The 16,895-nt window shown below is 36.8% G+C and overlaps 1 pseudogene; it reads right to left on the bottom strand.

Annotated features, from left to right (window-relative positions):
• Nucleotides 1–456: 456 nt before the first annotated feature.
• LOC128315843 (elongation factor 1-alpha 1-like) lies at nucleotides 457–16,168 on the bottom strand (annotated as a pseudogene).
• Nucleotides 16,169–16,895: the final 727 nt, after the last annotated feature.

The raw sequence follows: 16,895 nt of genomic DNA, 5'->3' as shown, positions 1-16,895 counted from the left end.
CAGCTCAGAGCCTGTGTCTCCATCTGTGTGGATTCTGTGTCTCCATCTCTTTCTGTTCCTCCCCCGCTCATGCTCTCTCAAAAATAAATCAACATTTAAAAAATCTTTTAAAAAATAAAATAAGCGTTTTGCTCACTCTGCTTTGTCACATATCTATCCAACCATCCATTTCTCTGACATTTCATCAATCTGTCTCATTACAGACACATTTTAAAGTAAGTTGCCAATATCAGTACCCTTCACCCCTAAACACTTCAGGATGCATGTCCTTAACTAGAGTTCCATATTTGTTTATAGCTTTTTCTTTTTTTAGTTTAAATTGCCATACAGTGCGGGGCACCTGGGTGACTCAGTTGGTTGAGTGTCCGACTCTTGGTTTTGGCTCAGATCATGATCTCACAGTCAACCCCGCTCTGTGCAGAACATGGAGCCTGTTTGGGATTCTCTCTCTCCCTCTCAAATAAATAAACTTTAAATTGCCATACAGTGAATTGCACAAATCTTAAGTGCACCATATGATAACTTTTGTTGTACAGGAATATCTATGTAACCCAAAGATTTGTCAAGATAAGGAATATCATTATCTTCTGAGAAAGTTTTCTTGGGCCCCTTCCTGATCAAACCTTTTGCATATTCCCCAAAGACACCTACTGTTTTGGTTATTTTTCCCACCAGAGATTAGTTTTACCTATTATAGAACTTCATATAAATCGAACAATAAAATATGTACACTTCTGTATAAGGTATCTTTTACTCAGATACCTCAAAAATTTTCAGGCACATCAACATTGTATGTATTAGTAATTTGTTCATTTCTATTGCTTAATAGTATTCCATTGACTGAGTATACCATAGTTGATTTTTGTTTTGTTTGTTTCTCATTAAACTTTTGTTTTAATGGATCTCAAAATTCTTTGACAGATATTTGGTCAAGTTGTGTCTGTAAAAAGTACTGACTTTTGCCACACACACACAAGTTGTCCCCAAAATATTTCCCTTTCCTTCTGAAGGTTTTACAATGCATTGTTATCATTAACCAGTCTTTTACTATTAAACTTAAATGGCCAATTGACACAAACAGTTCTGAGACCATTCTTCCATCACTGATTAAGACTGGGGTGGCAGGTATTGGCGATATATTCATTTAGCCTTCTGAGCTTCTGGGCAGACTTGGTGACCTTGCCACTTCCAGCTGCCTTCTTGCCCACTGCTTTGATGATACCCACAGCAACTGTCTTCTCATGTTATAAAGAGCAAAATGGCCCAGAGGAAGATAGTCAGAGTAGCTCTCAACACACATAGGAACCATATCAACGATGGCAACATCACCAGATTTCAAGAGCTTGGGACCATCTTCCAGCTTTTTTTCCAGAATGACAATCTTCTCCTTCCGCTCAGCGAACCTGCAGGCAATGTGAGCTGTGTGACCATTCAGCACAGGTGCATATCCGGCACTGATTTGGCCTGGATAGTTCAAGATAATTACCCGAGCTGTGAAGCCAACTGCTTTCATTGGTGGGCCATTTTTGCTGTCACCAGCCACATTGCCACAATGAACATCTTTGACAGACACGTTCTTGACATTGAAGCCCACGTTGTCCCCAGGAAGAGCCTCACTCAAAGCTTCATGGTGCATTTCAACAGACTTTACTTCAGTTGTAACATTGACTGGAGCAAAGGTGACCACCACACCAGGTTTAGGAATACCAGTCTCCATTAGGGCCACAGGGACAGTACTAATACCACCACTTTTGGAGACATCATAGAGGGGCAAGGACTTGTCACTTGGACAAGTTGGTGAACAAGTTGGTGGCTGTCCATTCTTGGAGAGACCTGCTTCAAATTCACCAACACCAGCATCAACAATCAGGACAGCACAGTCAGCCTGAGATGTGCCTGTAATCACATTTTTGATAAAGTCTCCGTGTCTTGGGGCATCAACGATGGTCACATAATACTTGCTGGTCTTGAATTTCGACAGGGAGAAGTCAATGGTGATACCACATTCACATTCAGCTTTCAGTTTGTCCAGACCCAGGCATACTTGCAAGAGCCTTTTCCCATCTCAGCAGCCTCCTTCTCAAATTTTTCAATAGTTCTTTGTCAATCCCACCACATTTGTAGATCAGATGACCAGTAATGGTAGACATGCCTGAATCTACATGTCCAATGACAATGATGATCATATGAAAGTCTTCCTTTCCATTTCGGTTTAGGTTTAGGGATGGTTTTCATGATACCTGTGTTCTGGTGGCAAACCTGTTGGGAAAAAGCTGAGTACATGATAAATTATCTATTTTTTTTTTCATGGACACTTGGGCTGCTTCCAGTTTTTAATCTAACATAAAGAAAGGTGCTATGAACATTTGTTTTAGGTCTTTATATGAGCATATATTTTAATTTCTATTTGGTGACTACCTAGGAGCAGAATTGCAGAGTTATAGGGTAAGGTATACATCTAGTTTTATGAGAATCTACCAAAAGTTTTTCTAGGATTTTTGTGCCATTTTACACTCCAGCTACCAGGGTTTGAGAATTCTAGTGGGTTAATATACTCACAAACATTTTATGTTGTGTCTTTTTAAATTTCAAACATTTTGGTAGGTATGGAGTGGCATCTTATTGTGATCTTAATTTTTATTTCTCTGATGACTAATGATGTAGGTTACCTCTTCAGAAATATATATGGACCTTTGTCAGATACATAATTCATGAATATTTTTCTCCTGGGATTTTGCTTACCTATTCAATTTCTTAATTGTGTCTTTTGATGAACAAAGGTTTTTTAAAATTCTGATGAAGAGTAATTTACTCAGCATTATAATAAAATAAAATAAAAATAATTTTTTATTTTATTAAATAAAATAATTTTTCTTTTATGGTTATTGATTATTGTGGCCTTAAAATAAAACTTCTCTCTTCCAACTCCCAAAAACCTGTTTTCTTCTAAAAACATTGTTACATGTTTACCTTTTATGTTTATGTGTTCTAATGTAATTATTCAATTCTTCCAGCATCATTCTTAGGCTTCCTTTTCCCCATTGCATTGTTTTAGTGCCTTTGTAGACAACTGAACAATCTGATAAGGTGGGCCTATTTCCGAGCTCCTTATTGTTTCACTGATTTACACCAGAATTATTCTGTCTTGGTTACTGCATATGTATGGTAGATCTTGAAGCAAGATCTTCAAGCAAGATCTTCAAGCAAGATCTTCAAGCAAGATCTTGAATCAAGATAGATTCTTGATTACACTATCAAGAAGATAGTGTAAATACTTATTTTCTTCTTTTTGAAGATCGTTTTGTCTATTCTAGATCCTTTGAATTTCCATGTACATTTTAGAAGCAGATTATCAATTTCCACTAAAAAAGCCTGATGGATTATGACTGGCATTGTTTTAAATCTCTAGATTAATTTGAGGAAAATTGATATCTTAACAATATTGAATCTTCCTATTTATGGATATAGTATCTTCCTTTGTTTCAGAATTTTTCAGAAGAATGAGTGGTCACTACATCTTTTTTAGAAATGAATGAGTAATGAAATGAAAGGCATAGCAGAAAGCAGAGCAGGGGAAAAACAGGTAGAGAAGGTAGAGAGGGAAAGTTGGAAAATGTGGGTGTGGCTTATACTATGTATTCAGAGCATACACAATTCTTACGAAACAAAAGATCAAAGATCTTGAGAAAGCTCTGTAACCAGAGTATTTTAGACCCAGTGTAGAGCCAAAGCTGCAAAGCAGTAAATATTTTATTATGTAAATGGCATATCATAGCCACTTCACATGTATGTGGTTAACATGTAAGATAAAGGAATGATGACTGAAAAAACAAATTCTAATCTTATCCTAAAAATTAAAAACAACAACAACAACAACAAATGCTAAGATTGTGCTTAGAATTAGGTTTCTGTTTGGAAGTTAATATAATTATCTCATACCCACAGCTTTTATGGCAAACCAGAACTATTGCTGGCTGACTAAAGAGGAACAATGATGATCAGTTAAGGTACTGAACCGGGTTCTCTTCCTGATGTTTTTGTTTCATATACTAAGTCATGAGGATAGTAGTGTTATTGATACCATATAGCAGTGGAAGTTTTTATGATCTCTGTAAAGCTGGTAATGGAAGTTTATTAAGATTACTTATTATAAAGAAAATCAACATTTTTGAAGTGGAAAATGACTTCATAGTGGTTTCAAATTACCTACAAGATAGTCTTTGATTAATGAAGTTAAATGAATTAAAGAAGCAACAACTGACATATCAGTAATATTCATTGTTCTCAGAGTTTCCTCTCTCTCTCTCTCTCTCTGTCTCTCTGTCTCATACACACACACACACACACACACACACACACACACACACACTTTAAAAAAAATCAATTTAACAAAACAGAAAGTTTAAGTGGTTTGTCTGACTCATAAGGTGAATGTAATTTGTATTAGGACTTTCGGGCTTTAATGTGACATATTTCCATATACACTACAGCTTCCTGAGTAATCTTAGCAGGCGGTGAAAAGAAAATGTGTGAATGGTTATCACCCACCCTATTCTGTCTTGCTATATTAACTGGATTTAAAAAATTTTACTACTACAGAGACCATCTTCAAACCAGACCCAGAAAAGCTCTACTAGGTTTTTTCGGGTAATTTTTAAACTAAACATTCTAAAATTATAACTAAGCAGTAGAATGCTAAAACATTAAACTTTTTTTGTGAACTGTTTTGAATCAGATTCCAGAAATCAGGTGGTACTTCCTCTCCTTCACATGAATGCTTCATCCCAATTCTGAAGTATGAATTCTTTCCATCCATCTGTATAATAGAAGCACAAAATACTTTAAGTTGTAGAGATATTCTAATGGTTTCTGCTTTAATATGCTCTTTTGCTTCTATTTGGTGAATTTATCTTTTACTGATGATTCCTTGCATCACATAATGAATTGTTCCACTTACTATACTAAAAGAGTGAAAAACACAAGGTTATATGTTTTCTTCTCTAGACTGTGCACGAAATGCGACATTAAAAAAACATGAAATCTGTGGCTTCTTTTAAATGTCATACTATAATATGTGTTCATTTTTTTCTTTTATAATAATAATGCTTGAAATAACTTAGACATCAGCTGTTCAGCCTCCTCATGTCATACATAGGAAACTAAAAACCAGAGCTATGTAGCAACTCACATAGATAATTAATACTTAGTTCACATTAGAATTCACCTGGGTCTTCTGGCTTCTAAAGCAACACTGCTTCCATGACAGGAGAGAGAGCCACAAGGTACTTGTCCATTTACTGTCAAAATGGGATAAGCAGCCATCAAGAGAATCCCAAACATACTATCTTGTCCCAAACACATTCTTCCCTGACTGCTTGTATGACAGCAGCCTTACCAGTATCAGTTACCCAAGCCAGATAATAACTCATCTTCTGCCTACTGGTCCTGCATATCAATAAAACCTAGCAAGAGTTATCTACTTCCATAGTCCTTATAGATACTATTTCTACTCCATTTCTCAAAAGCCTGATAATATCACACCGGCTAATGAATTCTCTTCCACCACTATTCTATCCCAGTTCACCAGTACAAGTTTTAATGATTACACTGCCACCTACCAGAGGCTATTTGTGTTCCACCTACGACTAGTGATTAGGGTCTTACTGCCAGCCAAGTGGTAAATGATCCAGTTCCAAAATGCCATCTTACCATCTGCTTTCTCAAACTTTTAGTGATATGAAGTTCTACAGAGTTGGTTCCTCAGGAAGCAGCAATTAACATGTAGATGATTTCTCAGGGAGTAACCTTGAGAGCAACACCCTTGGAGGGAAAGATTAAAAAGCAGGACTGAGCAGCAACGGACGTTGATTTAATTTCAGTGAGGGCCTCAGATCACTCTGTGGAGTGTTCTGAAGTTGAGATAAGGGGGCTGGCATTTATACCTCTACATCAATTAATCATTAGGATGCAAGGCTGTATGTCCTTGATCGAAGTGATTCTCTTCAGCTAAGGCAATTCTGCAGAGGCTGACACCTAAAGATTTTCTGCCAGCAGTGGGGGAACAAATCTTTCATTCTTGAAGGGGATGTGCATAGCACATCACAGTGGCCACCACACTTCTTTGGAAAATTCACAGTTTGTCATTTTTCATATCACTGTTACCTATTTATTGATATCATCCCACCTACTACACGGAAGGCATATTGAAGATAAGATGTTGACATTTTCAACTTTGATCTGCCTGGCAATGTCAGTTACTCAGTTTTATATTTGTGTTATTATGCGGCATGAATGCATGGCCTTTTCTTTTTCCTAAAATCTTTATACTAAATTGAGCACTTCTACGATGCAAAGTTAAAAATGCCAACAATTGTTCCAAGTGACCCTTTCTTTTTTCTTCTTTTGCTGGTTATCTTGTACTCTATTTTAAAGATATAACTATGCTGGAGTGCCTGGCTGGCTCAGTCAGTAGAGCATGCAACTCTTGATCTCAAGGTTGTGAGATGCATTGGGCATGGAGCCTATAAATAGCTAGCTAGCTAGCTAGATACAGCTGTGCTATAAAGTTCTTCTCCTGGGGCACCTGGGTGGCTCAGTTGGTTAAGCATCCAAATCCAACTCTTGATTTTGGCTCAGGTCATGATCTCACCATTCATGAGTTTGAGCCCTGCATCAGGCTCTGTGCTGACAGCGCGAAGCCTGTTTGGGATTCTCTGTCTCCCTCTCCCCACTCACTCTCTCTCAAAACAAACAAGCAAACATTAAAAAAAAATGTTCTCCTTCTATCCCTTTCAACTCTGGCTATATCCAGAAATTATGGTGATTTTGAATGGATCATACCAGAGACAGTTTATAAAGTTTAAATATTTTACTTTTAAAATATGTCTAAAGTCTCTATTAGCTCCTTTTATCATTGTGTGTGTGTGTGTGTGTGTGTGTGTGTAAATTATGGAAAAGATAAAATCTAAAGTGACATAAGAGATCACCTGGACTTTAATTATTTCTCCATTTCAGCATGAAGCTTTGTGCATATCAGATCTTCAGAACTTCTGTTTATTGAATCCACATATTGGAATATTTAGTGCATTGGAGACTTTATCCAACAGTGATGAATAAGGTAATCAGGTCACCAGTTGACCAGCTCCTTAGCAACCAAAAGTACAAATTGACCTCATTTGTACCAACAGTTCCCTCAGAACAATTTGTTTATGGTATAAGAACAATGAAAGGAAAAGTAAACTTTTGCAATGTCTGAATTATATTTATAAATATGCATCAATTCTAGTTGAACCGTAATAAACTGGAAATTTGCCCAAAACTTGAAGAAGAAAGTTGGAACTAAAACAACATGCCACATGGACTTCTAGCATTCTTTTAGTTTTAACAAAGTAGTAGACAGTGTTCCCATAAGATTGCCCCTCCCTGGTCATACAGAGACATTATTTACTCTACACTGCTTCTTTAAAACTGTGTCCTTTTTCATTTGTGTATTCTGCTAGGGGCTATCAGTCATAGCTTGGTAAGATGACAGGTCCTTAGCAATGTGTTTGCACTCCCTGAGGAAGACAACTAATAGTTGACGGGATTATATGCTTAGTGAGCTGAAGGCTGACAATATTTCATTATGCCAACAACAACATTTACAGAAATAAGGCTCAAATAAGTTCAGCTAGCAATGTTCTCTTCAAGGAAATTGATAATATGAACTCTTTTTCTGTGTAGAATCAATAACATAAGAATATTTCATACTATACTATGACAGGATGTCTATATGAATGGGCTCCTAAGTTAATAAGCATCCTAATAATACTCTTCAAAATTCAAAGAGTGTAAAACTATGGAACTAAAGATGAGGAAGCAAATCTGATTGTTAAAATGAATAAGGATACAGAAATGGTTAGTGGTTCTCTATTTAGTTGTTTAGTGTCTTATACAAATAGCCATTTCTATTGTTTTGAAAACTGACTTGTTATTGTTTTATTTTTATTTTTAAAAATTTTAAAACATGTTTTGTGTATTTTTGAGAGACAGAGAGACAGAGTGCGAGCTGGGGAGGGGCAGAGAGAGAGGGAGACACAGAATCCGAAGCAGGCTCCAGGCTCCAAGCTGTCAGCACAGTCTGACATGGGACTCAGATTCATGAACTGTGAGATCATGACCCGAGCTGAAGTCAAACAGTTAACCAACTGAGCCATCCAGGCACCCCTGTTATTGCTTTAATGCTACAAATTCAAAGAAGAAATTGCAGCAGTACAGAAAAATAAAAAATTAAAAAATTCCCACGTTTCTCCACCTAGAACTAATTATGATAGATATTAGGTAGAGATTATTCCAAACATCTATAAATATATGGAGAGAAGGATAGACACACTAACAGAAAAAGAAATTTTATAAAAATAAAATCACATCTTGCATGCTATTTTTAACAAAAAACATTGAAATTTATTTTTTTAAAGTTTATTTATTTTGAGAGAGAGAAAGTTCAAGCAAGGGAGGAGCAGAGAGAGAGGGAGACAGAATCCCAAGCAGGCTCCACACAGAGCAGAGCCGGACACACGGCTCAAACCCACCAACCGTGAGATCATAGCCTGAACTGAAACCAAGAATTGGATATTTAATCAACTGAGCTACTCAGGCGTCCTGAATTTATTTTTTATTATATTTAACAGAAAGAAATCAGACTGCAAATAAAGGAAATGGTAAAGTTCAGATTCTTTTTGTTTTAATTTCAGAAGATGGTAGCTACTAAACTTTCCCTAAAAAGAATAAAAAATGAAAAATTAAAAAATCCTTTTTTTTCTTTTTCTTTTTTAAAACCAATTACTACCAATTTGTCTCCCTGCTTTGGAAGCAAAGTAAATTAGTACACTCTACACTTTTCCACTTCTCTATTATTCTTAGTTTTGTTAATTATACTGTTAAGTTGCTATGGTTTATAATATTTACATTGTTATATGACTATAAGTCCCATAGTTATTTTTTCTTAAATCTGTATTCAAATGCTCCACACTCATATTTTAGCAAAGATTATCTATTTTCAATTAATTTATATACATATATTTATCTTTGTTCTTACATTTGGTCATCAATCAATTTTTGAAAGAAAGGATCTTGGGTACTACATTTCCTCAATTTTTTCACGCTTGAGAAAATTCTGTAATTTTAAGAATAAGTCTATGACTTAATGAAGAACAATGCTAGGTATAAATGTCTTGTTATAGTTTTTATTTCTTATACTTTTATAAATGTAGATGCTGCTTTATTTTTCTCTGGCATGGTATGCTGGTGGAAAGATGTCTAAGGCCACCCTAATTGCCTCCTATAAGCTACTCAAATCTCCATCCATAACTTAAATAATTATTTTCTAAGCTATAACTTATCATAAACATATATTGATCTCTTTTCATATAACTCATTCATTTCAAATGAATTCATTTCATTTCTCATATAATTCATTTCAAAAACTTTTTAGCTATTGTATCATTGAATGGTTTTAAAGACTACCAATTACATTTATGTTGGATGGTCTTTGTCCTCTTTTCTGTATTTTTTTCTCTTGATGAATTTCATTTGTCTCTATCTATTTCCTACTTTCTCTACATTTATTGCAATAAGTAATTAATTGTAAGTAATCAATGATAAGATAAGTAATTAAAATTGAACTCTTCTATTCTTTTAGATGCTATCCAACTTCTTGGTTTATAATAATGCCATTTTAATTCTTGATTTTTTTCCTTCAGTAATATTTCTTTTAATGTGATTCTGCTATTTGTAATAATCTTATCTTTGAATATTTTCTCAAAATTTATGTCTTCACTAAATTCCCCTTTAATATGGAGGTTTTCTTATGGTGTTTGGATTATAATTTCTTCCAGACTGAGTTCTTCATCTCTCTTTTGTTTAATACGTTACTTATTTTTGCTATAAAATGTTCCTGTTTGCAGTGACAATTCTTTATATTTTGCTCACCCAAACATTCCATTTACTTTTATTTCATTTTGATGACCTTGCCTTGACTCTTTTACTCCCTTTCTAAGATTTTGAACATGGAATTTGAGGAATAAATGTTGCTTTCTAAAAACTTCATTCAAGTCTGAAGGCACAGGACTGGGAGGAGATTTTCTGGAACTTTGTGGAGTCTTTGTTGGAGGACTTGAACCCTACTTGTTCTTTGTTATTTTGCTGAGAGCCTTAAGTTAATGTTATGGGTTGAATTATGTCCTCCAAAAGTTGTTGAAGTCCTAACCTTAGCTTCCTGTGAATGTGACCCTATTTAGAAATAAGATATTTCAACATGATCAAGTTAAGATAAAGTCATTAGCATGGAGTCTCACCCAATGTGACTGTATCCTTGTAAACAGGGAAATGTGGACATTGTGGTAGATGTGCACATGGAAATAATGCCAAGTGATGATGAAGGCTGAGACTGAGGTGATGCATCTAAAGTCAAGGAATACCAATGATTGCCAAACAGCCCAAGAAACTAGGAGAGAGTCACAGAACAGATTCTTCCACGCAGTCCTTAGGAGGAACCAACTCCACTGACACCTTGAGCTCAAATACTGAGCCTCCAGAGCTGTGGGACAATAACTGTCTGTTGTTTATGCCACACGGTTTGTGGTACGTTGCTATGACAGTCCTAGGAAACTGATACGTCTAGTTAGGATTATTTCTTTTTATCATGGGGAGAAAGGACATTCAGTTTTGGCTTATTGCCCCCAATGAAACCTAAAGGTCTGAATTTTTAGGCATTTTTTTTAAACAGGGGAGGGGGGATAAGAGTAATTAAATCCTGTTGTTGTTCAATCTTCTCACATGAAGATAGGAGTCTTCTCTTTGTCTCTTACCTTATTATTCAGTTATTATTCCTTCATTTATTCTCAAGAGCTCATTAAGTTTAGACACAGAAACATATTAAAATAGATTCTACCTGAACCCTTTATCTGGATTCATGCTTGGCTTTGAATGCTTTTGAAAGAAAAGATGTCCGTGTTGTCTTGAACAGAGCAAGTCTTATGCCAAGGATCCTCTGAGCCCTGAGCTCTAATATGAATGGCCCTGTGCATATGTGCCCTTCTCAATTTCTTTGGTGTCTAGGCTAGTATTAGATCTATGAACAATCCCTCATCCAGTTAAACAAAAGGGAACATTCTAATAAGAGTGAATATGTCACTTTTTTATACAAATAATGGTAGTTCTAGGGGTGTCTGGGTGGCTCAGTCAATTAAGCATCTGACTTTGGCTCAGGTCATGATCTCATGGTTTGTGAGTTTGAGCCCCACATCAGGCTCTGTGCTGACAGTTCAGAGCCTGGGGCCTGCTTTGGATTCCATGTTTCCCTCCCTCTCTCTGACCTCCTTCCCCCCTCAAAAATAAATAAACATTAAAAAAAAAAAACAAATAATGGTAGTTCTAGAAAAATGATATGTTTGGATAACAACTGAATTTCTAATTTCTCTCACATCTCCCCTCTTTACTGAAGTAAGAGGAGCAATGATGACTACTTATCTCTGTACAAAAAATATTTTCCTGCAAGGAATCCAGACTGAAGGGATCAAGTTAGTTCTCACTTTACTTCTATTCAGGGGTAAAGGAAAGAAATTGTTAAAACATTGGAACATAATAACTGAATTCCCAGTATTCTCAGAGTATCTTCATTTAAATGTATAATCCAACATTTTTTTTTCTGACTGCCAACATACTTAAGAGTAGTTATTTCTCTTAGCACTTCCCATCAAAAAAGAACTACTACTTGGGCACCTGGGTGGCCCTTGATTCAGCTCAAGTCATGATCTATCTCATGGTTCCTGGGATCGAGCCTCACAATGGGCTCTGTGCTAAGTGTGGAGTCTGCTTGGCATTCTCTCTCTCTCTCTGCTCCTCCCACACTCACTATCTCTCTCTTAAAAATAGATACACATAAAAAAAAAGTACCACTCAAGCTTAGGAACACTATATTACAGCAAAAACAAGCAAACAAACAAAAGGCTTAATTACTGATGAATAAAATCTATGTACTGCTTTTTTTCTTTATATATTTTTTGAGAGAAAGCAAGAGAGAGAGTATGGGAAGGGAAGAGAGAGAGGGAGGGAGAGAGAACTCCAAACAAAGTCTGTGCACTGTAGTCACAGAGTCTGATGTGGGGCTCAAACTCACGATCCATGAGATCATGAGCTGAGCTGAAATCAAGAGTTGGACGCTTCTGAGCCACCCAGGCGCCCCTCTATCCTGCTTCTTCATCCTAATCGGTACAAAACTAATTAATCCTGTCTGAATAAAGTAACATTCATTCATTACAGAATACTTTATTAGGAGAATATTTCAATTCCTGTATTAGGCAGTGATAGTTGTTTGTGGCTTCCTTTTTGCACATTAGTCTGTGAAGGACAATGATCCTTATGAGCAAACACTGGTCCTGGAATCACATATCTTAAACATAGCAGTGCAGCAGTTTAAATGTGTTGACATGCATACGATAACAGAAGCCAGCTGATAGTGGCCTAGACAAATGAACTTCATTGTTTTCTTTAATTACAAAAAGGCTGGAGGTAGATTTCCTTTACTGTTGATGGGCCAAAGGACAGAGTGCTGATGCCAACCACCATGGTCCCTTTCATTAGGAAAGCGAAGGAGGGCTGCAGAAACAAGTATTTGGCTAATTCTATCAAGAAAGGCATGGAGACAGGATTTGGGAATGCTTATTGAATCAACCATTCATCAGGAAACAATATGAAAATTGAACATATTTTACATGCTCTTTGTTTTCCTATTAGCTTATTTTCCACATTTGTCAGCAAGCTTCTATTGAGTAATGAATATTCATTTGCTGGATTAAACTCTTTGGATTTAAGGTACTCAAAGATCTGAAGTTTTCTATTTAGAATATAATAAAAACTGACTCACTCCTTAACTCCTTTTAGACTCTTCCACCATTTCCATTAGGAAAGTACTTTTGTAAACTATTTGCTGACTCTAAACGTTGGAGTTTTTCTTGCATGAGTCAAAACAGACTTAGCAATCAAGTGAAAACTATGATGGCCACAAATACTCACATTTATATTCTGATCCATTTCACATACATATTTGTGAGATAAAACAAAAAAGTGACAACAGCAAAACCAGGATCGGTGAGCCAAGAAAAGTGAGAGCCTAAGAAATGATTCAGGAGCTCCAAACTGGTTTTGAAACTGAACAGTGGCTTCTGAGGATATTTGCCTCAGGCAGTCGAGTTATTAGACTCTGGGTTAAACTAACAATGGGAAGCCCTAGACGTGAGGGATTAAAGTTAATATTTACGTGAGCTTTGAACTGTTGGGACCCCTTAGGTTAACTAGTTACATAATATTAATGGGAAAATTTAGTTTTATCAGTATTTCCCATAGAATGGGAATGTATTAAATTTTTTTTATAAACGTTTAACAAAAGTATTACAAAGTATCAGATTTATCTGGGGAAAAGTATCCTGTGGGAGATATTTAAGGCACTCAGAACACCAAGATGTTTTAAAAAAATAATAAAAATAATAATAAAGGAAAGAAGGTTGAACAATAGAAAGGCAATTAGCTGAACTTAAGAGGCAAGAGCAAGCCTCTTAAAATCTCAAGTCCTAGTGAGCCCAGCAGAGGGTTCTCTTCAACATTAAATCACAACATAATCAATGGCGTCTGGGTGGCTGGGGTAGGTAGGGAAACATGCTAAGTACTGACTTTTTAAGATGCTTTTGAAAACCTTAAAGCTTCAGACTAAAGTGTTTGCTAAAGAGAATAGAGTGGATGTTACAAACACTTTGAGTGGTTATGTATGTATGTATCCAAAAAAATATTTATAGCAAGGAGGAGCAGAAAGTAGAGGAAAAAACAGATGTATGAGGGAAATAAAAAGCCAAGTCTGTAATAAAAGAAGGAAAACAACAAGTTCTCAAAAATGGGCTATATTGTTGTGACCTAGACCTGCCCTTACCACTCAACCTTGCTGGTCTTTTTCTCCTTCTTCTTCTTCTTCTTCTTCTTCTTCTTCTTCTTCTTTCTTCTTCTTCTTCTTCTTCTTCTTTCAAAAAGGTACATGAATTAGAGAAAGCTTCTCAATCCTATTTGGAAACCAGAAGACCTTGCTTCCTGCCCTTAGCATGGTCGCTCCTTCTGCCAGAGCCCAGTTTCCTTGGAGCACTTTCTCTATGATTCTGTGCAGGCTAAGTAGGGCATAGCAGAGAGTTAAAAGTACTCAAGACTATCAGTCTAAGGTTTACCCTTTTCTGTGAGTAAACCAGATAATGTTTTACTACAATTACCTCCATAATTCATGGCCCATTGCCCATATCAAAACGATAGGCTTGCTGTTGTTAATGCTATGGGATTGGTTTTAACCATCTGTGAGATTGTTAAAAGTATTTTTAACTTGTACAAAGGCCACACAGTTTTGACCTGTAGCAAGCTGGACAAAGAAAGAGAAACAGAGTGCCAGCCCTTACAGTTACGTATCTTGGGCAGATGCCAGGCAAAACTGAGTCACAAAGATTGCATTCAGCATCGGATCACCATTCTTCTCAATGTTGCTCTTAGTGCTCCACCCCACAGTCCTCAGGGTATCTTCTGGTTGTTAAAACTCCATCTTCCCTGTTTTCTCTGCTGGGAACCTGGTCTTATCTAACCAAACTGGCCCCAGTTTCTCACCCCAATAGCTACCCGGGCAGATATTTCTGTAACAAAGGCTAGTGTTTACAGTGGTGATGTGTTGAACTGTGGATTGTCTGCATCATTGCTATTTTGGGTTACAGGCTTTTGTGAGTACTTTTAGCATCTTGCTGTTTGATCTTTCTGATTCTTGGCTTTGTTTTAAAGGATGTCTTAGCTTTAAATCCCCCCAAAGAGAGCCTGGGACAAAGGCTTGTTTGTACGTAGTTATTTAAGAAGGAGAGAGACAAAACAGAAAGTGGGAAAGAAGGGAAAAAAAGCCAGAAAAAAAAAGCCAGTACAAGAATCTGCTACCTATTTATCCACTGCAGGTGGCTGGCGCTTGATCCATTGTGACTTTAAGTGGAGACATACGACATATGCCTCAGAGCTGTCCAACCAGGGGACAAAGGAGAAAGCATATATCCATCAGTTCCTGGCCCACTGGTCAAGGATGAGGTCATCAGTATTAACTCCCCAAGCTTCCTTGTTTGCCTGCCTGAGCACCCAGAAAATCCCTGCAGCAGAAGAGAAGCCCATGGCAGAAGCAGCACTCTGCAATGAGTCTGTGCAAGGTGCTATCAGGATGCAGTTTTGTGAAACTAAGTAAAGGTTCAGTGAGCTGGTTTTTGTAATAGAGGCTGGAGGAAGGGGTGGGACAAATAGAATCTGAAATAGTATATAAGAAGTGTTAGATATACTGGAAAGGCCAGTTCTGAAATTCCTAGCCTCCAAGGTTGTCTCCTCTCAAGATGTACAACATGAGGCTGGATAAAGTACTTTCCTTAAGGAGGGTTAACCAAATAACAAAGTCAGACATTTTTCTCCCTCTTGGCTTTATTACAAGAGAGCCCTAATGAATGGGCCTCTTTGGCCATGAGTTATTCTCAGATGCAAGCATGTTCTAAAGTGTTACCAACTTGTCATTAAAATGAATAAGGATAAAAGCATTACATAATCTATAATAAAATCTAAATATCAGGAAGGGTCACAGAGTAAAACATTCTGGTTTCTTTCACTTCTTATGGATTTGTCAAAGGAAGCCATGTTCTACGAAACATTTCAAGAAAAGCAAAGAACTGCTTTGAAATAAATCAGGGTATTTAAGTGGGTGAACAGAGAATTCAGAAGTCTAATTCCATGGAATGTTGGTATCTAAAAAGCAGGAAGTTAGGATTCCTTAGTATCCCATCAAGCCATACAATGCCAGCTTTCCTGCATCTTTGGTTTTGCATGGTTTGCTCATAGTTTCCTCTTAACCCTTCCAATCCAACTCAAATTCCATCTTTCCTTCAAGATGGTGCCCCAAGCCCTTTCTCCTACATCAACCTGTCCCTGAATCTGTGGGCCCATGTGAACCTTTACTTTTCTTTACCTTTGTTAAAAGCAAACTATAGTTTGCCAGTATTTCCAAACTGCTGCTTCACAGACTGAGCAGATAGAATATTTAACCACATACCTCAGTTTGCTTCACTTCTCTTTCACTGATGGAATTCATGGCCCAGTTCTTCTCTTCTCTACTTCATTACCTGATATATATATTTATATGAAGTATTACATACATTGGAAAACATGAGTCTACCTTTTAAAAATGGAGCATTCATTTATTTAGTCATTCACACACACAAAAAAAATGTATTAAAACACTTACTCCAAAGTAGGTACTTGGGCTGGGAGCCATATGCACAAAACTAATACGGCTCCTGCTTCACAGAGCTTATGTGGGGCAAGGGATAGGGTAAACACCGGCATGCAATTTGATTTTTAAAAAACGTAAAAATTGAAAGCTGAATAATGTGCTAAGAATGAAATAAGGAGTTGAGCTGGAGAATAACACAGATGGACTTTAAACCCAGTGTTCAAGGAAGTGTTCTCTGGGAAGGGGATACTTAAGCTAAGTCCTAAATGATGGAAAGGACCTAGCTCCAAGGAAGGTTGGGAGGAGAATATTTTAAGAAGAGGGTTACAGCATGGAAAAAGTCCTTGAGCCAAGTGGACTATAGAGAACAGTGTCCAAGAGGAGACTGGAGGGATGGGCAGGGCTGCCTCATTCTGGACCTTGTAGCATAATGAGCATTGTGGTTTTTTTTTCTAATGTGTAATGAAAATTCCTCGAAGGATCTTATGTAAAAGAATGGCATAATTGAATTTGCTTTAAAATGATTAGTTTGCCATATGGAGATTAATTTGGAGATGGGGTTGAAGGGACTAGTTTAAAAGAGGTT

This window comes from Acinonyx jubatus, chromosome A1 (genome assembly GCF_027475565.1).
Source record: "Acinonyx jubatus isolate Ajub_Pintada_27869175 chromosome A1, VMU_Ajub_asm_v1.0, whole genome shotgun sequence".
Lineage (NCBI taxonomy): Eukaryota > Metazoa > Chordata > Mammalia > Carnivora > Felidae > Acinonyx > Acinonyx jubatus.
Note: the sequence above shows the minus strand (reverse complement) of the source record. Positions and strands in the feature narration are given on the sequence as shown.